Source organism: Salvelinus fontinalis, chromosome 6 (genome assembly GCF_029448725.1).
Source record: "Salvelinus fontinalis isolate EN_2023a chromosome 6, ASM2944872v1, whole genome shotgun sequence".
NCBI lineage: Eukaryota > Metazoa > Chordata > Actinopteri > Salmoniformes > Salmonidae > Salvelinus > Salvelinus fontinalis.
Window position 1 is genome coordinate 80,798,749 of NC_074670.1, and position 26,374 is coordinate 80,825,122.

The 26,374-nt window shown below is 44.6% G+C and overlaps 1 long non-coding RNA gene across 1 annotated transcript; it reads left to right on the forward strand.

The window, feature by feature from the left end:
- Positions 1–24: 24 nt before the first annotated feature.
- LOC129858522 (uncharacterized) lies at positions 25–22,974 on the forward strand. The gene is made up of 2 exons (XR_008760053.1): positions 25–142; positions 14,889–22,974. It is a non-coding gene; the product is annotated as an uncharacterized LOC129858522 (long non-coding RNA).
- Positions 22,975–26,374: the final 3,400 nt, after the last annotated feature.

Sequence of the window (26,374 nt, forward strand, 5' to 3'; positions counted from 1 at the left end):
GGGCGGGGGTCCATGTTGGCACGGGATTTCCCTTACCTTACAGACTTTGCCTGTCGAAGAACCGAGCTGGTGAGATGTCAGTTATTCAGGGAAGGAGATATTGAGTCATCCATCCATGTGGAATAAAAAATAAGAGTTAAATGTAGGTAAATAAGGGCGTATTAAAGGTATAGCCGTGGTCGGTGCACAGAGTGTCTGCGTGCGTCATCTTAACGAGGTTGAAACGAGCCCCTTTCGTCCCAAATGTGCTGATACGGTTGGGATGGAGTCGCTCATGTGTGGCATGTATGTGTAACGGATGTGAAATGGCTAGCTAGTTAGCGGTGGTGCGCGCTAATAGCCTTTCAATCGGTACATCGGTTACATATGCATACTCTTATTGCGCAATATTGCCTCATGCAGCCGCTTTCTTCAAAAGCGAGTCCTTTAAAGGGCCAGCCTGAGCCAATGCTGCAGCCGCTTTCTTCAAAAGCGAGTCCTTTAAAGGGCCAGCCTGAGCCAGGTAAGTGCATGGTTCTGATTGATGAGGATGAAACTCACGCAGCAGATGACATGACCAGACGACAACATTTTTTATTTTTATTTTGAATTGAGGAATTACAACAAAAACATTTCCATAATGGGAGGCCAGGTGTTATGAGAATCACATCCATTTCAAAATAGGCATAATTACAATACATGTTATTACCAAAAAAACATTAAATGTTGTTTCAAATGGCTATGATAAAATAACATTAAGAGAGAGTGAGAGAACGAGAGAGAGTGTGGCCACATTCCTCTGCCCAGGCGTCGCTGACGCCTGCCAGACCTTGCAACGCCCAGACAGGTATTGCACATATCAGCTAACAACATGACATGTTATAGGGATCTGTCAGTCGATGACACAGTTGATGACGTGGCACGCAACCATTGGTTGATTCATGCAACGTCTGTGCATGTGAGAGAAAGATAGAGTGAGAGATAGAGATGACTAACCCACTCGTGGCCAGGGTTGGGGAGTAACGGCATTACATGTAATCAGTTACATGTAAGGGATTACAAAAACCCGTTACCCGCAAAAATATTGTAATCACATTACTGATACTTTTGAAAAACTAGATGATTACTTCGAGGATTACTTTTATATTCAGAAAGGATGTTTGCGATAAAAAAAAAGGACACTTCTCTGTTTTCTCAATGACATTCAAATCAGCATTGAAAAAAGGAGCAAGTTTAAGTTTGTTCCACCTGAGCGAGTCTGACCACAAGTCAGAGACAGCTATGATGACACACCAGATGTGATTGATGGATCGTGGGAAAAGAGCAGGCTACAAGTCCAAGCTATGTCTTCCAATGGTGCGACTGCCTTCGGCATCCGAAGGTGATCCAAGTTGAATAAACGCTTGGAGCAGCAGTGACAGCAGTGGTGTAGTCTATGGCGATACGGATATCACTTATTTGATGTGAATCACACTGCCGCTCTCTCGTTTAGTTTGACGGATTGTGGTTGTTGTAGATGGCTATACAAAAATGTAAATGTGCATTTGAACTCAATAATGGTTGAATTCAAGAAGTTTAAACTGCCTATCAATCATTGTTTTTGAAACCAGTGGACAGCCAGTGAAAAATGCCTTTTGCAACACCTGCGTAGTGGAATAATGGAAGAAAAGTGGGGCTTTTATTGCTCTATCTAATTCATGCTGATAAAAAACAATAATCCATGGGCCTAATGAAAACATGCTCAAACTCGCACACTTTTGATCGACTTAAAGGGGCAATCTGTAGAATTTGTTCTTAACTGACTTGCCTAGTTAAATAAATAAAATATTATTATATGTAGTAGAAAGTGATGGGTTAGAAAAAGCCTACATAACCAACTCATAAAGTAAAATGTAACATCCATATATGTCCAGCAATGTAAACGTTGATTTTTCCTGCAATAGCTGTCGTTCAATTGGTAACATACGTTGTGTCTTCTTCTAATGCCTCTTAAGGGGAAGGTAATCCAAAAGTAACTGAATGTAATCAGATTACGTTACTGAGTTTGGGTAATCCAAAAGTTACGTTACTGATTACAATTTTGGACAGGTACAGTGCTTTGCAAAAGTATTCATCCCCCTGGGCTATTTTCCTATTTTGTTGCATTAAAACCTGTAATTTAAATTGATTTTTATTTGGATTTCATGTAATACATAAAATAGTGAAATGAAAAAAACTGTTTCAAAAAATAAAAAATGTGGCTCAGTTGGTAGAGCATGGCGCTTGCAACGCCAGGGTTGTGGGTTCAATTCCCACGGGGGGACCAGGATAAATATGTATGAACTTTCCAATTTGTAAGTCGCTCTGGATAAGAGCGTCTGCTAAATGACTTAAATGTAAATGTAAATGAAAAGTGGTGCGTGAACATGTATTCACCTCCTCTGCTTTGAAGCCCCTAAATAAAATCTGGTGCAACCAATTACCTTCAGAAGTCACATAGTTAGTTAAATAAAGTCAACCTGTGTGCAATCTTAGTGTCACATGATCTGTCACATGATCTCAGTATATATACACCTGTTCTGATAGGCCCCAGAGTCTGCAACACCACTAAGCAAGGGGCACCACCAAGCAAGCGGCACCATGAAGACTAAGGAGCTCTCCAAACAGGTCAGGGACAAAGTTGTGGATAAGTACAGATCAGGGTTGGGTTATAAAAAATATCAGAAACTTTGAACATCACACGGAGCACCATTATATCTATTATTAAAAAATGGAAAGAATATGGCATCACAAAAACCTGCCAAGAGAGGGCCGCCCACCAAAACTCACGGACCAGACAAGGAGGGCATTAATCAGAGAGGCAACAAAGAGACCAAAGATAACCCTGAAGGAGCTGCAAAGCTCCACAGCGGAGATTGGAGTATCTGTCCATAGGACCACTTTAAGCCGTACACTCCACAGAGCTGGGCTTTACGGAAGAGTGGCCAGAAAAAGCCATTGCTTAAAGAAAAAAATAAGCAAACACGTTTGGTGGGAGACTACCCATCCACATGGAAGAAGGTACTCTGGTCAGATGAGACTAAAATGTTGCTTTTTGGCCATCAAGGAAAATGCTATGTCTGGCACAAACCCAACACCTCTCATCACCCCAAGAACACCATCCCCAAAGTGAAGCATGGTGGTGGCAGCATCATTCTGTGGGGATGTTTTTCATCGGCAGGGACTGGGAAACTGGTCAGAATTGAAGGAATGGTGGATGGCGCTAAATACAGGGAAATTCTTGAAGGAAACCTGTTTCAGTCTTCCAGAGATTTGAGACTGGGACAGAGGTTCACCTTCCAGCAGGACAATGACCCTAAGCATACTGCTAAAGCAACACTTGAGTGGTTTAAGGGGAAACGTAAATGTCTTGGAATGGCCTAGTCAAAGCCCAGACCTTAATCCAGTTGAGAATCTGTTGTATGACTTAAAGATTGCTGTACACCAGCGGAACCCATCCAACTTGAAGGAGCTGGAGCAGTTTTGCTTTGAAGAAGGGGCAAGAATCCCACGTCTAGATGTGCCAAGCTTATAGAGACATACCCCAAGAGACTTGCAGCTGTAATTGCTGCAAAAGGTGGCTCTACAAAGTGTTGACTCTTTGAGGGGGTGAATAGTTATGCACGCTCAAGTTTTCAGTTTTGTCTGATTTCTTGTTTGTTTCACAATAAAACATATAATTTGCATCGTCAAAGTGGTAGGCATGTTGTGTAAATCAAATGATATAAACTAACCAAAATCTATTTTAATTCCAGGTTGTAAGGCAACAAAATAGGAAAAATACCAAGGGGGATGAATACTTTCGGAAGCCACTGTAACTGTAACTGATTAGATTTACAAAGTAACTTACTCAATCCTGCTCGTGGCTGGCCTTGGTGACACACACAATGTCAATATGTAACCTGCTGTGTGTAGTTGATAACTGGTTTGACATTTAACCCAATTTCAACGCAACTTCCAAAGTTCAAAGCTAGTGGTCAGATGGCATGGCCACGGGGGCTTTTGTTTTTTGGAAACCTTTACCTATCCTCATACTGGGTCATGTTAGACAGGCTATACTGTACAGCTACTGCACGAGTGGGGTTGTTGTACCTACCCCCCCCCCAGAGGATGTAGGGTCTAGTGTAGGCTGTCTGATTGGTGTCACACTTCCCCCCATCCCTAGCAAACACAGCTGATTTAAACTAATTGCATTTTTAACTAAAGATCACGATTAGTTGATTATTGGAGTCAGGTGTGTTAGCTGGGTTAGGAAAAAACTGTGACACCAATCAGGCCCCCGAGGACTGGAGTTTCCCAGGCCTGGTAGTGGAACAGTAAGGGGGGATACGAGACATTCTACTAAATTTACGCTATATGCTTATGTTTATGCCATGTATTTATTCCCTTGTTTTAAAAAAAGGTGCAAAGTTTACACTGGTACTGTATATGATTGCAAGATCTGGTCAATAGATACTTTGGTTGTAATGATTGATTTGGAGGCTAGACACAAGATAAAGTTTGGGGTAAAAGTTCAGGATGACATACTGGAGTGAATCAAAGCAGAGTTGTGTTTATAGTTGCGAGTACCATATCAAAGTGTCTCTTGTTTCAGGGTGACTAAGGGTCTGTATACTAGGCTAAGGGGCTGTATACTAGACTAAGGGGCTGTATAGTAGGCTAAGGGGCTGTATACTAGACTAAGGGGCTGTATACTAGACTAAGGGGCTGTATACTAGACTAAGGGGCTGTGTACGAGGCTAAGGGGCTGTGTACGAGGCTAAGGGGCTGTATACTAGGCCAAGGGGCTGTATACTAGACTAAGGGGCTGTATACTAGACTAAGGGGCTGTATACTAGACTATGCGGCTGTATACTATACTAACGGGTTGTATACTAGACTAAGGGGCTGTATAGTAGACTAAGGGGCTGTATAGTAGACTAAGGGGCTGTATAGTAGACTAAGGGGCTGTATAGTAGACTAAGGGGCTGTATAGTAGACTAAGGGGCTGTATAGTAGGCTAAGGGGCTGTATAGTAGACTAAGGGGCTGTATACTAGACTAACGGGGCTGTATACTAGACTAACGGGGCTGTATACTAGACTAACGGGGCTGTATACTAGACTAACGGGGCTGTATACTAGACTAACGGGGCTGTATACTAGACTAAGGGGCTGTATACTAGACTAAGGGGCTGTATACTAGACTAAGGGGCTGTATAGTAGACTAAGGGGCTGTATAGTAGACTAAGGGGCTGTATAGTAGACTAAGGGGCTGTATAGTAGACTAAGGGGCTGTATAGTAGGCTAAGGGGCTGTATAGTAGACTAAGGGGCTGTATAGTAGGCTAAGGGGCTGTATAGTAGACTAAGGGGCTGTATAGTAGACTAAGGGGCTGTATAGTAGACTAAGGGGCTGTATAGTAGACTAAGGGGCTGTATAGTAGACTAAGGGGCTGTATAGTAGACTAAGGGGCTGTATAGTAGACTAAGGGGCTGTATAGTAGGCTAAGGGGCTGTATACTCGACTAATGGGCTGTATACTAGACTAAGGGGATGTATACTAGACTAAGGGGCTGTATACTAGGCTAAGGGGCTGTATACTAGGCTAAGGGGCTGTATAGTAGACTAATGGGCTGTATAGTAGACTAATGGGCTGTATACTAGACTAAGGGGCTGTATATTAGACTAAGGGGCTGTATACTAAACTAAGGGGATGTATACTAGACTAACGGGGCTGTATTCTAGACTAATGGGCTCTATACTAGACTAAGGGGCTGTGTAGTAGACTAAGGGGCTGTATACTAGACTAAGGGGCTGTATACTAGGCTAAGGGGCTGTATAGTAGACTAATGGGCTGCATAGTAGACTAAGGGGCTGTATAGTAGACTAAGGGGCTGTATACTAGGCTAAGGGGCTGTAAAGTAGACTAAGGGGCTGTATAGTAGACTAAAGGGCTGTGTACTAGACTAATGGGCTGTATACTAGGCTAAGGGGCTGTATACTAGACTAAGGGGCTGTATACTAGACTAAGGGGCTGTATAGTAGACTAAGGGGCTGTATAGTAGACTAATGGGCTGTATAGTAGACTAAGGGGCTGTATACTAGACTAAGGGGCTGTATAGTAGACTAAGGGGCTGTATAGTAGACTAAGGGGCTGTATAGTAGACTAAGGGGCTGTATAGTAGACTAAGGGGCTGTATAGTAGACTAATGGGCTGTATACTAGACTAAGGGGCTGTATACTATACTAAGTGGCTGTATACTAAACTAACGGGTTGTATACTAGACTAAGGGGCTGTATACTAGGCCAAGGGGCTGTATACTAGACTAAGGGGCTGTATAGTAGACTAAGGGGCTGTATAGTAGGCTAAGGGGCTGTATACTAGACTAAGGGGATGTATAGTAGGCTAAGGGGCTGTATAGTAGACTAAGGGGCTGTATACTAGACTAACGGGGCTGTATACTAGACTAACGGGGCTGTATACTAGACTAACGGGGCTGTATACTAGACTAACGGGGCTGTATACTAGACTAAGGGGCTGTATAGTAGACTAATGGGCTGTATACTAGACTAAGGGGCTGTATAGTAGACTAAGGGGCTGTATACTAGACTAAGGGGATGTATAGTAGGCTAATGGGCTGTATACTAGGCTAATGGGCTGTATACTAGGCTAATGGGCTGTATACTAGACTAAGGGGATGTATAGTAGGCTAATGGGCTGTATACTAGGCTAATGGGCTGTATACCAGGCTAATGGGCTGTATACCAGGCTAAGGGGCTGTATACTATAGTAATCTTACTTATCATCGCCTATCAGCATGCAGGACTGTTCAACGGCGTCCTGGAGAGACCAAACCCTTCTGGTTTTCATCCTCTCCTTCTAATCAGGGACTAACTCAGACCTGGGACACCAGGTGAGTTCAATTAACTACCAGGGAGAAACAAAACCGGAAGTGTAATTGCCCTCCAGGACCGGAATTTAACAGCCCTGGTCTATATGCTAGGCTACTTCTGGCTTTAGCCTCCTTTTACAGTCATAGATGTTTTTACAAGAGAGGAGCTGGAGCGATGCAGAGAGAAGTCAACCAGTGTCTGACTGAGGCACAACATTCACTGTTTCTCTGTGGTGGAGGGACACAGTTATGCCTGTGTATGAGTGCACCACAGAGCGTTTCAAGCTGTGTTTGATTGTGTGGTTATAAAATATTAAATGGTACAAGAGGAAGGCGTTTGTGCCTCACAACAAATGTCAAAATGACTGTAATCTGACCACTGTTACACTCTCACCAACTGAACCAATCATACCTAACCTTAGCTCGAAGGGGCCAATCATACCTCAGCTTTAGGAGGACGTGTACATTATGTTCCCGGCCTGTTAAAGATTGGATGTTGTTCCATACATAGCCACTAGATGGTACCAAAGCTACTTGAGCGAGTCTCAAATCTGATTCCTCACTATAATGTTGGTAAAATACTTTAGAATACTATCCATTCATGCTCACTAGATGTCAGTCTATAGTCATATTTGTTTTTATTAAGAATGCACAAGTTTGCAGCAGTAGAGGCTGCTGAGGGGAGGGTTGGCTCATAATAATGTCTGGAATGGAGCTAATGCAGTGGAACCCATGTGTTTGATGCCTTTGATACCATTCCACCAATTCTGCTCCAGCCATTACCACAAGCAAATATCCCATGTCCCTCTTTGTGGCACCGGAACACACGACTGTCTAGGTGCGACTAAACTAGGGCCTGTAGGACCTGCCTTGTTGATAGTGCTGTTAAGAAGGTAGAAACTAGGGCCTGTAGGACCTGCCATGTTGATAGTGTCGTTAAGAAGGCAGAGCAGCGCTTTATTATGGACAGACTTCTCCCCATCTTAGCTACTGTTGTATCAATATGTTTTGACCATGACAGTTTACAATCCAGGGTTACTCCAACCAGTTTAGTCACCTCAACTTGCTCAACATCAATGATGTTTTTATTTATTTTTATTTATTTAACCTTTATTTAACCAGGTAGGCAAATTGAGAACACGTTCTCATTTACAATTGCGACCTGGCCAAGATAAAGCAAAGCAGTTCGACACATACAACAACACATAGTTACACATGGAGTAAAAACAAACATATAGTCAATAATACAGTGAAAAAAAAAATAAGTCTATATACAATGTGAGCAAGTGAGGTGAGATAAGGGAGGTGAAGGCAAACAGATATATGTATAAATAAATAAAATATAAAAAGGCCATGGAGGCGAAGTGAGTACAACACAGCAAGTAAAATAAAAACTAAAAAACACTGGAATGGTTGGTTTGCATTGGAAGAAAGTGCAAAGTAGAGACAGAAATAATGGGGTGCAAAGGAGCAAAATAAATTAATAAATAAATACAGTAGGTAAAGAGGTAGTTGTTTGGGCTAAATTGTAGATGGGTTATGTACAGGTGCAGTAATCTATGAGCTGCTCTAACAGCTGGTGCTTAAAGCTAGTGAGGGAGATAGGTGTTTCCAGTTTCAGAGATTTTTGTAGTTCGTTCCAGTCATTGGCAGCAGAGAACTGGAAGGAGAGGCGTCCAAAGGAAGAATTGGTTTTGGGGGTGACTAGAGAGATATACCTGCTGGAGCGCGTGCTACAGGTAGGTGCTGCTATGGTGACCAGCGAGCTGAGATAAGGGGGGACTTTACCTAGCAGGGTCTTGTAGATGACCTGGAACCAGTGGGTTTGGCGACGAGTATGAAGCGAGGGCCAGCCAACGAGAGTGTACAGGTCGCAGTGGTGGGTAGTATATGGGGCTTTGGTGACAAAACGGATGGCACTGTGATAGACTGCATCCAATTTATTGAGTAGGGTTTTGGAGGCTATTTTGTAAATGACATCACCGAAGTCGAGGATTGGTAGGATGGTCAGTTTTACAAGGGTATGTTTGGCAGCATGAGTAAAGGATGCTTTGTTGCGGAATAGGAAGCCAATTCTAGATTTGACTTTGGATTGGAGATGTTTGATGTGGGTCTGGAAGGAGAGTTTACAGTCTAACCAGACACTTAGGTATTTGTAGTTGTCCACATATTCTAAGTCAGAGCCGTCCAAAGTAGTGATGTTGGACAGGCGGGCAGGAGCAGGCAGCGATCGGTTGAAGAGCATGCATTTGGTTTTACTTGTATTTAAGAGCAGTTGGAGGCCACGGAAGGAGAGTTGTATGGCATTGAAGCTCGCCTGGAGGGTTGTTAACACAGTGTCAAAAGAAGGGCCAGAAGTATACAAAATAGTGTCGTCTGCGTAGAGGTGGATCAGAGAATCACCAGCAGCAAGAGCGACATCATTGATGTAAACAGAGAAGAGAGTCGGTCCAAGAATTGAACCCTGTGGCACCCCCATAGAGACTGCCAGAGGCCCGGACAACAGACCCTCCGATTTGACACACTGAACTCTATCAGAGAAGTAGTTGGTGAACCAGGCGAGGCAATCATTAGAGAAACCAAGGCTGTCGAGTCTGCCAATGAGGATGTGGTGATTGACAGAGTCAAAAGCCTTGGCCAGGTCAATGAATACGGCTGCACAGTATTGTTTCCTATCGATGGCGGTTACGATATCGTTTATGACCTTGAGCGTGGCTGAGGTGCACCCATGACCAGCTCTGAAACCAGATTGCATAGCGGAGAAGGTGTGGTGTGATTCGAAATGGTCGGTAATCTGTTTGTTGACTTGGCTTTCGAAGACCTTAGAAAGGCAGGGTAGGATAGATATAGGTCTGTAGCAGTTAGGGTCAAGGGTGTCCCCCCCTTTGAAGAGGGGGATAACCGCAGCTGCTTTCCAATCTTTGGGGATCTCAGACGACACGAAAGAGAGGTTGAAGAGGCTAGTAATAGGGGTGGCAACAATTTCAGCAGATAGTTTTAGAAAGAAAGGGTCCAGATTATCTAGCCCGGCTGATTTGTAAGGGTCCAGATTTTGCAGCTCATTAAGAACATCAGCTGACTGTATTTGGGAGAAAGAGAAATGGGGAAGGCTTGGGCGAGTAGCAGAGGGGAGGGCAGTGCTGTTGTCCGGGGTAGGGGTAGCCAGGTGGAAAGCATGGCCAGCCGTAGAAAAATGCTTATTGAAATTCTCAATTATAGTGGATTTGTCAGTGGTGACAGTGTTTCCTATCTTCAGAGCGGTTGGAAGCTGGGAGGAGGTGTTCTTATTCTCCATGGACTTTACGGTGTCCCAGAACTTTTTTGAATTTGTGTTGCAGGAAGCAAATTTCTGCTTGAAAAAGCTAGCCTTGGCTGTTCTAACTGCCTGTGTATATTGGTTTCTGGCTTCCCTGAAAAGTTGCATATCATGGGGGCTGTTCGATGCTAATGCAGAACGCCATAGGATGTTTTTCTGATGGTTAAGGGCAGTCAGGTCAGGAGAGAACCAAGGGCTATATCTGTTCCTGGTTCTAAATTTCTTGAATGGGGCATGCTTATTCAAGATGGTGAGGAAGGCATTTTTAAAAAATGACCAGGCATCCTCTACTGACGGGATGAGATCAATATCCTTCCAGGATATCCCGGCCAGGTCGATTAGGAAGGCCTGCTCGCTGAAGTGTTTCAGGGAGCGTTTGACAGTGATGAGTGGAGGTCGTTTGACCGCTGACCCATTACGGATGCAGGCAATGAGGCAGTGATCGCTGAGATCTTGGTTGAAAACAGCAGAGGTGTATTTGGAGGGCAAGTTTGTTAGGATGATATCTATGAGGGTACCCGTGTTTACGGAATTGGGGTGGTACCTGGTAGGTTCATTGATAATTTGTGTGAGATTGAGGGCATCAAGCTTAGATTGTAGGGTGGCTGGGGTGTTGAGCATGTTCAAATTTAGGTCGCCTAGCAGCACGAGCTCTGAAGATAGATGGGGGGCAATCAGTTCACATATAGTGTCCAGAGCACAGCTGGGGGCAGAGGGTGGTCTATAGCAGGCGGCAACGGTGAGAGACTTGTTTTTAGAGAGGTGGATTTTTAAAAGTAGAAGTTCAAATTGTTTGGGAACAGACCTGGATAGTATAACAGAACTCTGCAGGCAGTCTTTGCAGTAGATTGCAACACCGCCCCCTTTGGCCGTTCTATCTTGTCTGAAAATATTGTAATTGGGGATAAAAATGTCTGAATTTTTGGTGGTCTTTCTAAGCCAGGATTCAGACACGGCTAAAACATCCGGGTTGGTAGAGTGTGCTAAAGCAGTGAACAAAACAAACTTAGGGAGGAGGCTTCTAATGTTAACATGCATGAAGCCAAGGCTATTACGGTTACAGAAGTCATCAAAAGAGAGCGCCTGGGGAATAGGAGTGGAGCCAGGTACTGCAGGGCCTGGATTCACCTCTACATCACCAGAGGAACAGAGGAGAAGTAGGATAATGGTACGGCTAAAAGCTATGAGAATTGGTCGCCTAGAGCTACTAGAGCAGAGAGTAAAAGGAAGTTTCTGGGGGCGATAAAATAGTTTAAAGGATTAATGTACAGACAAAGGTATGGTAGGATGTGAATACAGTGGAGGTAAACCTAGGTATTGAGTGATGATGAGAGAGATCTTGTCTCTAGAAACATCATTGAAACCAGGTGATGTCATCGCATATGTGGGTGGTGGAACTGATAGGTTGGATATGGTATAGAGAGCAGGGCTAGAATCTCTACAGTGAAATAAGCCAATAAACACTAACCAGAACAGCAATGGACAAGGCATATTTACATTAAGGAGAGGCATGCTTAATCGAGTGATCAGTAAGGGTCCAGTGAGTAGAGGTTGGTTGGGGTCGTGGCGATCCAGACAGCTGGCCGGGTATATGGCTATCGGTAGCAGCATAGGATGGAGGTCTGTTTGTAGATACCTCGTGCGTTTCCGTCGGTAGGTTCCGTGTAGTGGGGTTTTGTTCAGATAGCAGCCGATAGGACAGCTAACGATTAGCGGGCCTCAGGTGAGCGTTCAGGTAACGTCGGGACGGATTTGCCGGTTGGATAAATCCCTCGGGCAGATAACGTCGGCAGTCAGTCGTGAAGGCCCGGTGGGGTTCCGTATCTGCAGCAGCAACAAAAGAAACGGGTCCGGATGGTGATGGAACTCCTCAGCTGGCTAGCTCCAGCATGATTTGAGTTTGCTCCGGGGTCGACGTAAGCCAATAGTCACACGGTATGCAGCTAGCTAGCTGCGAAATCAAGGTGCAAGTGTCCAGAGCCTGCGGTTGGAATCCGGGGAAACTGAGAGAAAAAAAGTCCCGGAATGCTCCGGTCCGAGTCGCGTTGCACAAAAGTGCCGGTAGATTATCGAGCTAAAGGAATAGCTGATGACCGCAAAACGTGGGCAGCTGAAACACCAACGCTAGCTAGCAAACCGGCTAATTTCGGGGCAGCTACAGATTAGCTTCTGGCTAGCTATCGGAGTAGCTTCTGGTTAGCTATCAGGCTAGCTTCTGAATTAGCCCCTGGCTATCTTCCACGATGGATTTTCAGATTGAGGTAAATAATACTTAATGTAATTGGTGAAGCGGGTTGCAGGAAAGCTTTTGCAGGAAAGCTTTTGTAGTTGAGTTCTTGGATAATAAAATAAATAAAAGATATGTGAAGAAAAGGTGTAAATATATATATATATACAGGACACGACAAGACAATACGGAAAAGACGTCTGAACTGCTAAGCCACCTTGGAGCTCTTGCAGCTGGTGATTCTCTGATCCAACCCCAACGCAGACGACACCATTGTGTATACTTCTGGCCCCTCTTTGGACACTGTGTTAACTAACCTCCAGACGAGCTTCAATGCCATACAACTCTCCTTCCGTGGCCTCCAACTGCTCTTAAACCAAGTAAAACTAAATGCATGCTATTCAATTGATCACTGCCCGCACCTGCTCGCCCGTCCAGCATCACTACTCTGGACGGCTCTGACTTAGAATACGTGGACAACTACAAATACCTAGGTGTCTGGTTAGACTGTAAACTCTCCTTCCAGACTCACATTAAGCATCTCCAATCCAAAATTACATACCCTCGTAAAACTGACCATCCTACCGATCCTCGACTTCGGTGATGTCATCTATAAAATAGCCTCCAACACTCTACTCAGCAAACTGGATGCAGTCTATCACAGTGCCATCCGCTTTGTCACCAAAGCCCCATACACTACCCACCATTGCGACCTGTACGCTCTCGTTGGTTGGCCCTCGCTTCATACTCTCGCCAAACCCACTGGCTACAGGTTATCTACAAGTCTCTGCTAGGTAAAGCCCCACCTTATCTCAGCTCACTGGTCACCATAGCAGCACCCACTCGTAGCACGCGCTCCAGCAGGTATATCTCACTGGTCACCCCCAAAGCCAATTCCTTCTTTGGTCGTCTTTCCTTCCAGTTCTCTGCTGCCAATGACTGGAACGAACTGCAAAAATCTCTGAAGCTGGAGACTCATATCTCCCTCACTAGCTTTAAGCACCAGCTGTCAGAGCAGCTCACAGATCACTGCACCTGTACATAGCCCATCTGTAAACAGCCCATCTATCTACCTACCTCACCCCCATATTGTATTTATTTATTTATCTTGCTCCTTTGCACCCCAGTATCTCTACTTGCACATTCATCTTCTGCACATCTACCATTCCAGTGTTTAATTGCTATATTGTAATTACTTCGCCACAATGGCCTATTTATTGCCTTACATCCCTTATCTTACCTCATTTGCACTCACTGTATATAGACTTTGTTTTCTTTTGTTCTACTGTATTATTGACTATGTTTTGTTTATTCCATGTGTAACTCTGTGTTGTTGTATCCGTCAAATTGCTATGCTTTATCTTGGCCAGGTCGCAGTTGTAAATGAGAACTTGTTCTCAACTAGTTACCTGGTTAAATAAAGGTTAAAATAAATAAAATAATCCATATTATTAATTTACAAGACGTAGTTGAGGTTTAGGGTTTAGTGAGTGATTTGTCCCAAATACAATACTTTTAGTTTTGGAAATATTTAGGACCAACTTATTTCTTGCCACCCATTCTGAAACTAACTGCAGCTCTTCGTTAAGTGTTGCAGTCATTTCAGTTGCTGTAGTAGGTGGCGTGTACAGTGTTGAGTCATCCGCATCTGCAGGGAATTCCTGATTCTACCTGGATTACGTTTGAGAGGCTTCCATTAAAGAACACCCTCTCTGTTTTGTTAGGCAAGTAATGCTTTATCCACATTATAGCATGAGGTTTAAAGCCAAAACACATTCCTGCACTGAAGTCTAACAAGACAATCATTTTATCATAAATTTCTCTCAGCCAATCACCAGTCATTTGTGTAAGTGCTGTGCTTGTTGAGTGTCCTTCCCTATAAGCGTGCTGAAAGTCTGTTGTCAATTTGTTTACGGTGAAATAGCATTGTATCTGGTCAACCACCATTTTATCCAGAAGTTTACTAAGGGTTGGTAACAAGCACCCAGCCACCTTGGTAGGCAAATGTATTTTACATAAGTGTTCCCAACAAACAATGCTGGAATGCTGCTGTAACGGATGTGAAATGGCTAGCTAGTTAGCGGGTACGCGCTAATAGCGTTTCAATCAGTTACGTCACTCGCTTTGAGACCCTGAAGTAGGGTTTCCCCTTGCTCTGCAAGGGCCGCGGCTTTTGTGGAGCGATGGGTAACGACGCTTCGTGGGTGTCAGTTGTTGATGTGTGCAGAGGGTCTCTGGTTCGCACCCGGGTCGGGGCGAGGGGACGCCATAAAGTTATACTGTTACACTGCAAGACTAGACATCTTCAAAATCTGTTTAATATGAGCTGATGAAACGATGCCAAACAGCATAGAAGCAAGAGTAACCCAAAGCGTTGTGTTTTATCCCTAGTAACAGACTAGCAGACTGGAGAAACTCCAGGGATGAATGTTCCACTAAAGACCGTCTGTTGTGTTATGTCCTTCCACTGCTGCAGGGGCTTGGCCTTCACAATGACTTCACTACAAACAGGAATACTGCTGCAGGGGCTTGGCCTTCACAATGACTTCACTACAAACAGGAATACTGCTGCAGGGGCTTGGCCTTCACAATGACTTCACTACAAACAGGAATACTGCTGCAGGGGCTTGGCCTTCACAATGACTTCACTACAAACAGGAATACTGCTGCAGGGGCTTGGCCTTCACAATGACTTCACTACTAACAGGAATACTGCTGCAGGGGCTTGGCCTTCACAATGACTTCACTACAAACAGGAATACTGCTGCAGTGTTACAGACTTCACAATGACTTCACTACAAACAGGAATACTGCTGCAGGGGCTTGGCCTTCACAATGACTTCACTACAAACAGGAATACTGCTGCAGTGTTACAGACTTCACAATGACTTCACTATAAACAGGAATACTGCTGCAGGGGCTTGGCCTTCACAATGACTTCACTACAAACAGGATTACTGCTGCAGGGGCTTGGCCTTCACAATGACTTCACTACAAACAGGAATACTGCTGCAGGGGCTTGGCCTTCACAATGACTTCAATACAAACAGGAATACTGCTGCAGGGGCTTGGCCTTCACAATGACTTCACTACTAACAGGAATACTGCTGCAGGGGCTTGGCCTTCACAATGACTTCACTACTAACAGGAATACTGCTGCAGGGGCTTGGCCTTCACAATGACTTCACTACTAACAGGAATACTGCTGCAGGGGCTTGGCCTTCACAATGACTTCACTACAAACAGGAATACTGCTGCAGTGTTACAGACTTTACAATGACTTCACTACAAACAGGAATACTGCTGCAGGGGCTTGGCCTTCACAATGACTTCACTACAAACAGGAATACTGCTGCAGTGTTACAGACTTCACAATGACTTCACTACAAACAGGAATACTGCTGCAGGGGCTTGGCCTTCACAATGACTTCACTACAAACAGGAATACTGCTGCAGTGTTACAGACTTCACAATGACTTCACTACAAACAGGAATACTGCTGCAGGGGCTTGGCCTTCACAATGACTTCACTACAAACAGGAATACTGCTGCAGTGTTACAGACTTCACAATGACTTCACTACAAACAGGAATACTGCTGCAGTGTTACAGACTTCACAATGACTTCACTACAAACAGGAATACTGCTGCAGGGGCTTGGCCTTCACAATGACTTCACTACAAACAGGAATACTGCTGCAGTGTTACAGACTTCACAATGACTTCACTACAAACAGGAATACTGCTGCAGGGGCTTGGCCTTCACAATGACTTCACTACAAACAGGAATACTGCTGCAGTGTTACAGACTTCACAATGACTTCACTACAAACAGGAATACTGCTGCAGGGGCTTGGCCTTCACAATGACTTCACTACAAACAGGAATACTGCTGCAGTGTTACAGACTTCACAATGACTTCACTACAAACAGGAATACTGCTGCAGGGGCTTGGCCTTCACAATGACTTCACTACAAACAGGAATACTGCTGCAGTGTTACAGACTTCACAATGACTTCACTACAAACAGGAATACTGCTGCAGTGTTACAGACTTCACAATGACTTCACTACAAACAGGAATACTGCTGCAGGGGCTTGGCCTTCACAATGACTTCACTACAAACAGGAATACTGCTGCAGTGTTACAGACTTCACAATGACTTCACTACAAACAGGAATACTGCTGCAGGGGCTTGGCCTTCACAATGACTTCACTACAAACAGGAATACTGCTGCAGTGTTACAGACTTCACAATGACTTCACTACAAACAGGAATACTGCTGCAGGGGCTTGGCCTTCACAATGACTTCACTACAAACAGGAATACTGCTGCAGTGTTACAGACTTCACAATGACTTCACTACAAACAGGAATACTGCTGCAGGGGCTTGGCCTTCACAATGACTTCACTACAAACATAAATACTGCTGCAGGGGCTTGGCCTTCACAATGACTTCACTACTAACAGGAATACTGCTGCAGGGGCTTGGCCTTCACAATGACTTCACTACAAACAGAAATACTGCTGCAGGGGCTTGGCCTTCACAATGACTTCACTACAAACAGGAATACTGCTGCAGGGGCTTGGCCTTCACAATGACTTCACTACAAACAGGAATACTGCTGCAGGGGCTTGGCCTTCACAATGACTTCACTACAAACAGGAATACTGCTGCAGGGGCTTGGCCTTCACAATGACTTCACTACAAACAGGAATACTGCTGCAGGGGCTTGGCCTTCACAATGACTTCACTACAAACAGGAATACTGCTGCAGTGTTACAGACTTCACAATGACTTCACTACAAACAGAAATACTGCTGCAGGGGCTTGGCCTTCACAATGACTTGACTACAAACAGAAATACTGCTGCAGGGGCTTGGCCTTCACAATGACTTCACTACAAACAGGAATACTGCTGCAGGGGCTTGGCCTTCACAATGACTTCACTACAAACAGAAATACTGCTGCAGGGGCTTGGCCTTCACAATGACTTCACTACAAACAGGAATACTGCTGCAAGGACTTGGCCTTCACAATGACTTCACTACAAACAGGAATACTGCTGCAGTGTTACAGACTTCACAATGATGGCTCTGGTCAAAGGTAGTGCATTAAACATAGGGAATAGGGTGCCATTTGGGACGCATAAATGACTTCCACTGCTGCAGGGCTTTCAGTTCACAATGTACAGGAGGAGTCTGTTCCAAGACAAGGACCTGGGCAGTGGATGGATGGATGACCTTGGCAACACCAACACAAAACATTTTCCAATTGGTCTGTTAACACAATAGAAAGTGGAAGTTCATACTACAGGTTTTCACCTAAGTTAGTTACCTCCCAGATAGTACAGCTGTGTCTATCGCCTGTGCAGTGTGTTACTGCAGGTAAAAAGGGATATTGGTAGATTCAATGAAATTACCTGTTATGAATATTCAGTGGGTCTTTCATGTTTTGTTTTGTTTTGTTCTTTTTTAGCACCAGAAGGATACTGCTGCCTTAGTCTCAGTCGTGGTTTTAAAAAACAGAGTTCCCCAGAGAAACCAGCATATAGAGTCTGTAGAAGCCCTGGCGGTAACTAGTTGAGATACTGCTGCCAGAGTTCCCCAGAGAAACCAGCATATAGAGTCTGTAGAAGCCCTGGTGGAAACTAGCTGAGATACTGCTGCCAGAGTTCCCCAGAGAAACCAGCATATAGAGTCTGTAGAAGCCCTGGTGGTAACTAGCTGAGATACTGCTGTCAGAGTTCCCCAGAGAAACCAGCATATAGAGTCTGTAGAAGCCCTGGTGGAAACTAGCTGAGATACTGCTGCCAGAGTTCCCCAGAGAAACCAGCATATAGAGTCTGTAGAAGCCCTGGTGGTAACTAGCTGAGATACTGCTGTCAGAGTTCCCCAGAGAAACCAGCATATAGAGTCTGTAGAAGCCCTGGCGGTAACTAGTTGAGATACTGCTGCCAGAGTTCCCCAGAGAAACCAGCATATAGAGTCTGTAGAAGCCCTGGTGGTAACTAGCTGAGATACTGCTGCCAGAGTTCCCCAGAGAAACCAGCATATAGAGTCTGTAGAAGCCCTGGTGGTAACTAGCTGAGATACTGCTACCAGAGTTCCCCAGAGAAACCAGCATATAGAGTCTGTAGAAGCCCTGGTGGTAACTAGCTGAGATACTGCTGCCAGAGTTCCCCAGAGAAACCAGCATATAGAGTCTGTAGAAGCCCTGGTGGTAGCTAGCTGAGCTGCTGCTGCTATGCACCAAACCAGTAGTGTGTCTGTGTAAGCTAGCTGAAGGGAATACATAGATGTACACTAGCCTTGAAATCCCATAGAGGAAATAAAGAAATTGCACTTCACTTGAACTCCAGTAAGAGTGGGTCATCACAGCAGGGGGAAAAAACATTTGTCATGAAAGATTCAGCGGGAATCCTAGGAAACACACTGAGTTCTTCCAGGTTATCCTCCCAGGGGTTGAAACATGAGACGTTCCAGGTTATCCTCCCAGCGGTTGAAACATGAGACGTTCCAGGTTATCCTCCCAGCGGTTGAAACATGAGACGTTCCAGGTTATCCTCCCAGGGGTTGAAACATGAGACGTTCCAGGTTATCCTCCCAGGGGTTGAAACATGAGACGTTCCAGGTTATCCTCCCAGCGGTTGAAACATGAGACGTTCCAGGTTATCCTCCCAGCGGTTGAAACATGAGACGTTCCAGGTTATCCTCCCAGCGGTTGAAACATGAGACGTTCCAGGTTATCCTCCCAGCGGTTGAAACATGAGACGTTCCAGGTTATCCTCCCAGCGGTTGAAACATGAGACGTTCCAGGTTATCCTCCCAGCGGTTGAAACATGAGACGTTCCAGGTTATCCTCCCAGGGGTTGAAACACGAGACGTTCCAGGTTATCCTCCCAGCGGTTGAAACATGCGACGTTCCAGGTTATCCTCCCAGGGGTTGAAACATGAGACGTTCCAGGTTATCCTCCCAGGGGAAAGGGGTTGAAACATTAGCTGAGGAGATTTTAAAATCTCTACAGCAAGCCTGATGGAGGTGGAGAGTACGTGTGTGTGTGTTTATTTATTTCCCACTGTGCATTACTGTAAGTGCCGTGGTGTACTGACTGCAGAATAGCCAGTAGAGACCAATAACCAGGCGTGAGACTTCTCCCCCTCTCCTCTTCTCCTCTCCCCCTCTCCTCTTCTCCTCTTCTCCTCTCCCCCTCTCCTCTTCTCCTCGCCCCCTCTCCTCTTCTCCTCTCCCCCTCTCCTCTTCTCCTCTCCTCTTCTCCTCTACCCCTCTCCTCTTCTCTCCTCTTCACTTTATCTCTGTCTGCAGTATGACACTTAAGATCTGGTCAGTGTTTCATCCCCATCCTCCATTTTCTTCTTAAAGACTATGTGCCTCATCGTCTTCTCAAACGTCCATATTTGTTTTCAATATGGGAACTGACCTTAACGATTGTTCTTAGGTACTGCAACTCTCAGAGGGTTTAATCATTATTCTACACATACACGGAGTGTACAATACATTAGGAACACCTTCCTAGTATTGAGTTGCACCCCGTTTTGCCCTCAGAACAGCCTTAATTCGTCTGGGCATGTACTCTACAATGTATCGAAAGCGTTCCACAGGGATGCTGTCCCATGTTGACCCCAATGCTTCCCACAGTTATGTCCAGTTGGCTGGATATCCATTGGGTGGTGGACCATTCTTGATACACACAGGAAACTCTTGAGCGTGAAAAACCCAGCAGCACTGCAGTTCTTGACACACTCAAACCGGTTCACCTGGCACCTACTACCATACCCCGTTCAACGTCACTTAAATCTTTTGTCTTGCCCATTCACCCTCTGAAAGGCACACATTTACAATCCATGTCTCAGTTGTCTCAAGGTTTAAAATCCTTTGTTAACTTGTCTCCTCCCTTTCATCTACACTGATTGAAGTGGATTTAACAAGTGACGTCAATAAGGGATCATAGCTTTCAGCTGGATTCACCTGGTCAGTCTATGTCATGGAAAGAGCAGGTGTTCCTAATGTTTTGTACACTCAGTGTATAATATTACTGATAAAACTGTAGTTGTGGAAGAATTTCCTCTGTAGACAGAATACGAGACTTTATCAATAGTTACTGAACATATTTACATCTTCTACATTTCCACATAGCCACGTAAATGACTGAACAAAAATGCCTTTATGCCCCTATGATCTGACAAACTGTTGTGAAACAAGTTCCTGATGATGGTAAACCTGGCTAATTTAATCCAGAACACCTTCACTGGTGAATAGAATCCGTCGATATCCTCCACACAACACAGTCTATTGAGAAATCCTGCCTCGATTGATCACAACATCATCTGGTGGCTTGGACCTGTCAAAGACAACCAGGAGGATATCTGTGAGACGGACACATATTAGAACATGTTTGTGGAGGTTACATAGAATTCGATAATAAACATAGATATTCAGAATGTGATTAAGTGACTCCTGGTCACGTTTTAGACACAGTAGGATGCCACTTCTCTTACTTGTCTATTTTCCTCCAGCGTATCTATGTGTCTGTCCAGAGTAAGGCTACAGGCAAGATAGTGTGATTAATGAAATGATGACGCGTCACTTACATAACATTAAACATAAGTCAGAATAAGAATTTTTCGACATTTTGTTACGTTACAGCCTTATTCTAAAATGTATTTAAAAATATATATTTACAATCTACACACAATACCCCATAATGACAAAGTAAAAAAAACAGAAATACCTTATTAACATAAGTATTCAGACCCTTTGCAATGAGACTCGAAATTGAGCTCAGGTGCATCCAGTTTCCATTTATCATCCTTGAGATGTTTCTACTACATGATTGGAGTTTACCTGTGGTGAATTCAATTCATTAGACATGATTTGGAAAGGCACACACCTGTCTATATAAGGTCCCACAGTTGAGGTCAGAGTAAAAACCAAGACATGAGGTTGAAGGAATTGTCCTTAGAGCTCCGAGACAGGATTGTGTCGAGGCACAGATCTGCGTAAGGCTACCAAAAAATGTCTGCATCATTGAAGGTCCCCAAGAATAGAGTAGCCTCCATCACTCTTAAATGGAAGAAGTTTGGAACCACCAAGACTTTCCTAGAGCTGGCCGCCCGGCCAAACTGAGCAATAGGGGGAGAAGGGCCTTGGTCAAGGAGGTGACCATGAACCTGATGGTCACTCTGACAAAGCTCTAGAGTTTCTCTGTGGAGATGGGTGAACCTTCCAAAACGACAACCATCTCTCAAAAGGCACCTAAAGGACTCTCAGACCATGAGAAACAAGATTCTCTGGTCTGATAAAACCAAGATTGAACTTTTTGGCCTGAATGCCAAGCGTCTGGAGCAAACCTGGCACCATCCCTAGGGTGAAGTATGGTGGTGGCAGCATTATGCTGTGGGGATGTTTTTCAGTGGCAGGGACTGGGAGACTAGTCAGGATCGAGGGAAAGATGAACAGAGCAAAGTACAGAGAGATCCTTGATGAAAACCTGCTCCAGAGCACTCAGGACCTCAGACTGGGGCGAAGGTTCACCTTCCAACAGGGCAACGACCCTAAGTGCACAGCCAAGACAACGCAGGAGTGGCTTCGAGACAACTCTCTGAATGCCCTTGAGTGGCCCAGCCAGAACCTGGATTTGAAACCGATTGAACATCTCTGGAGAGACCTGAAAATAGCTGTGCAGCGACGCTCCCCATCCAACCTGACAGAGCACGAGAAGATCTGCAGAGAAGAATGGGAGAAATTCCCCAAATACAGGTGTGCCAACCTTGTGGCGTCATACCCAAGAAGACTTGAGGCTGTAATCAATGCCAAAGTTGTTTCAACAAAGTACTAAGTAAAGGGTCTGAATACATATGTATATGTGATATTTCAGTTTTTTATTTTCAATACATTTGCAAAAATGTCTAAAACCTGTTTTTGCTTTGTCATTATGGGGCATTGTGTGTAGATTGATGAGGGGGAAAAACTATCAAATACATTTTAGAATAAGGCTGCAACGTATTCAAAATGTGGAAAAAGTCAAGGGGCCTGAATATTAATACAGTAAGACAGTTTTACTCTGTCCAGTGTCTGTGTTCTTTTGTCCGTCTTAATCTTTTCTTTTTATTGGCCAATCTGAGATATGTATTTTTCTTTGCAACTCTGCCTAGAAGGACAGAGTTCCGGAGTCGCCTCTTCACTATTGAAGTTGAGAATGGTGTTTGGCGGGTACTGTAACGTCCTGACCAGAGTTCTTATGTGTTTTGCTTGTTTAGTGTTGGTCAGGACGTGAGCTGGGTGGGAATTCTATGTTGTGTGTCTAGTTCGTCTGTTTCTATGTTCAGCCTGATATGGTTCTCAATCAGAGACAGCTGTCAATCGTTGTCCCTGATTGAGAATCATATATAGGTGGCTTGTTTTGTGTTGGGGATTGTGGGTGGTTATTTCCTGTCTCTGTGTTTGTGTTCTGCACCAGCTAGGACTGTGACGGTATGTTCTGTTGTTATTTTGTATAGTGTATTGTTTTGTGTTGATTAAATTCATTATGGAAAATTACCACGCTGCGTATTGGTCCTCTGATCCTTCTCGCCTCTCCTCGTCTGAGGAGGAGGACGACTTAGACTGCCGTTACAGGTACTATTTAAGGAAGCTGCCAGTTGAGGACTTGTGAGGCATCTGTTTCTCAAACTAGACACTCTAATGTACTCTTCCTCTTGCTCAGTTGTGCACCGGGGCCTCCCACTCCTCTTTCTATTCTGGTTAGAGCCAGTTTGCGCTGTTCTGTGAAGGTAGTAGTACACAGTGTTGTACGAGATTTCTCAAATTTCTCTCATGGAATAGCGTTCATTTCTCAGAACAAAAATAGACTGACAAGTTTTTTTTTTGAGCTTGTAATGGAACCCACAAATGCTGATGCTCCAGATACTACATCTCTACTGTATAAAGTGATCTACTACTACATCTCTACTGTATAAAGTGATCTACTACTACATCTCTACTGTATGAAGTGATCTACTACTACATCTACTCTATAAAGTGATCTACTGCTACATCTCTACTCTATAAAGTGATCTACTACTACATCTCTACTATATAAAGTGATCTACTACTACATCTCTACTGTATAAAGTGATCTATTACTACATCTCTACTGTATAAAGTGATCTATTACTACATCTCTACTCTATAAAGTGATCTACTGATTTATTTTCGAGCTCCATCTCAGATCAGGTTCAGAAAGTCATTACACAATATCGAGAGTTTGGGACTATTAGGTTCAATCTGGATTTTTGTCTAAATGTAGTTATTGACGTAGCCTCGTTCTGTTCAATGTTCTCTACCTACAGTATATAGTACTCTAAATACCTTCATTCTATGTTGTTAACTTCAAAAGCATACAATATACAATGTAAAATAGCTGACAACATTCAAACCTCACCGGAACATTTAAAGCCAATTATCTCAGAATCATGTTTTTGCGGATAGAACCTTATAGTCCCAAGCGCTCGATATGTTGAGGTGTCATCACCCATAATTCAACTTTATTACCCAGAGTTCCTCAGTCATGAAGGAGACCTTGAGGTTGTGAGTATACCGGGCCACAGTATTGGCTCTACTTACAGCACTGAGGGTTGTGTGTATGTGTGTGTGTGTGTGTGTGTGTAAACGGAGCGGCGGTAATGAGAGTCTCTACCTGATCGATTCCAGATGCCCTTGCAAATTATCGTTGTCAACAGCAATCTGATAAATGCTGGCAGTGGTTTGGAGACTGAGTGAAGAAGTTTGTGCACCAGCAGCTTGTCTGTACTGTAGTACTTACTCTAGAGTGAAGACAGCTGCATATAGAACGAGAAATCTGTGGACCAAGGAGCACAAGCAATCTCTGAATTTATGTTGTAATCAATTTATATTCAACGATTATTTTTCTCACCCTCTATGATGTCATATGTTGTTTTCCAAAGAAGGGCACCGCAAGGTTTCCTGGTGGCCAATACCTCTATATGGGCGGCAGGTAGCCTAGTGGTTAGAGGAGGGGGGCAGGTAGCCTAGTGGTTAGAGGAGGGGGGCAGGTAGCCTAGTGGTTAGAGGAGGGGCGGCAGGTAGCCTAGTGGTTAGAGGAGGGGCGGCAGGTAGCCTAGTGGTTAGAGGAGGGGGGCAGGTAGCCTAGTGGTTAGAGGAGGGGGGCAGGTAGCCTAGTGGTCAGAGGAGGGGGGCAGGTAGCCTAGTGGTCAGAGGAGGGGGGCAGGTAGCCTAGTGGTTTGAGGAGGGGGGCAGGTAGCCTAGTGGTTAGAGGAGGGGGGCAAGTAGCCTAGTGGTTAGAGGAGGGGGGCAGGTAGCCTAGTGGTTAGAGGAGGGGGGCAGGTAGCCTAGTGGTTAGAGGAGGGGGGCAGGTAGCCTAGTGGTTAGAGGAGGGGGGCAGGTAGCCTAGTGGTTAGAGGAGGGGGGCAGGAAGCCTAGTGGTTAGAGGAGGGGGGCAGGTAGCCTAGTGGTTAGAGGAGGGGTGCAGGTAGCCTAGTGGTTAGAGGAGGGGTGCAGGTAGCCTAGTGGTTAGAGGAGGGGTGCAGGTAGCCTAGTGTTTAGAGCGTTGGGCCAGTAACCTGAAAGGTTGCTTGATCGAGTCCCCGAGCTGACAAGGTAAAAATCTGTCGTTCTACCCGTGAACAAAGCAGTTAACCCACTGTTCCTAGGCCGTCATTGTAAAGAATAATTTGTTCTCAAAAGTAGTGCACTACTTTGGACAACAGGCCTGTAGGGTAGTGCACTACTTTTACTGGTAGGATCACTGGATGCATTGTTCTGTTTCACCATTTAATATCTTTAAAATCTTTTCGGCATTTAGTTCATAGAGGGATTATGTGACAAAAATTCAATTTGGTGCCAAAATCCTCTTAATCCATTGAGAGAGAAGATGATGAGAGATATTGCATTTTATATTGCATTAACATCTTGATATTAAACTCTGTTCTCCCCCCCAAATGTCAGGCTCAAACTACTGTATCCGTAATCTTTGCGCGGTTTAGGAGCTTTTCCGTCGAGTTGTATTGCCAGGAATATCCCACTACGATGTTCTCTGACAGTAGAAGGACTTCCCTGTGAGACTGCAGGGGAGATAGAGATAGTGCCATTACAGTAAGAGCAGCACATCCAAGCCGTTCAAGCTTCAGTAATCCTATTTTGGCCGTACTCCAGTTCAGAGCTCTCTGAGACATTAGGAACTCTGTGGTATTTGTAAGTAACCTTTTTTTTGGTTCGTTCTGAATGCACTGTGAAGGCTCAGTACGGAGGAGAGAGAGAGGTCTTGGTTGACATTTTAAAGCCGTTGTGTTGCGGAGCACAGTTCCCGAGACCTAGATGGATGTACACCAGTTTACAACATTCCATAGCCTGGTTAAACCAGATTGAAAGACTTAAACCAGTGTAGCTACAGATTTCAGTCTGGTTTAAACAGGCTATAATTTCTCAACAAACGTCTTTCTTCTCAAGGTCAGGAAAGAAAGTAGAAAATAGAACACTAAGGGCGGGTTGTGTCTTGGAAACCTGCCCTTCATCGGAGACAGGTATATACTGTACTTGTATGGTAAATCAGTCCAATCTAATTGAAATCACAGGCTACCCTTGAGATGTTACGCTGAATCATCCCATTTTACACCTCCCTTCTAACATCCCTCTGCTCCCATCCCTCCATCTGTCCTCCATCTCTCCTCTCCTCCCATCCCTCTCCCTCCTTATCTCCTCCCATCCCTCCTTATTTCCTCCCATCCCTCTCCCTCCTTATCTCCTCTCATCCCTCCATCTGTCCACCATCTCTCCTCTCCTCCCATCCCTCTCCCTCCTTATCTCCTCCCATCCCTCCTTATCTACTCTCATCCCTCTCCCTCCTTATCTCCTCTCATCCCTCCATCTGTCCACCATCTCTCCTCTCCTCCCATCCCTCTCCCTCCTTATCTACTCCCAT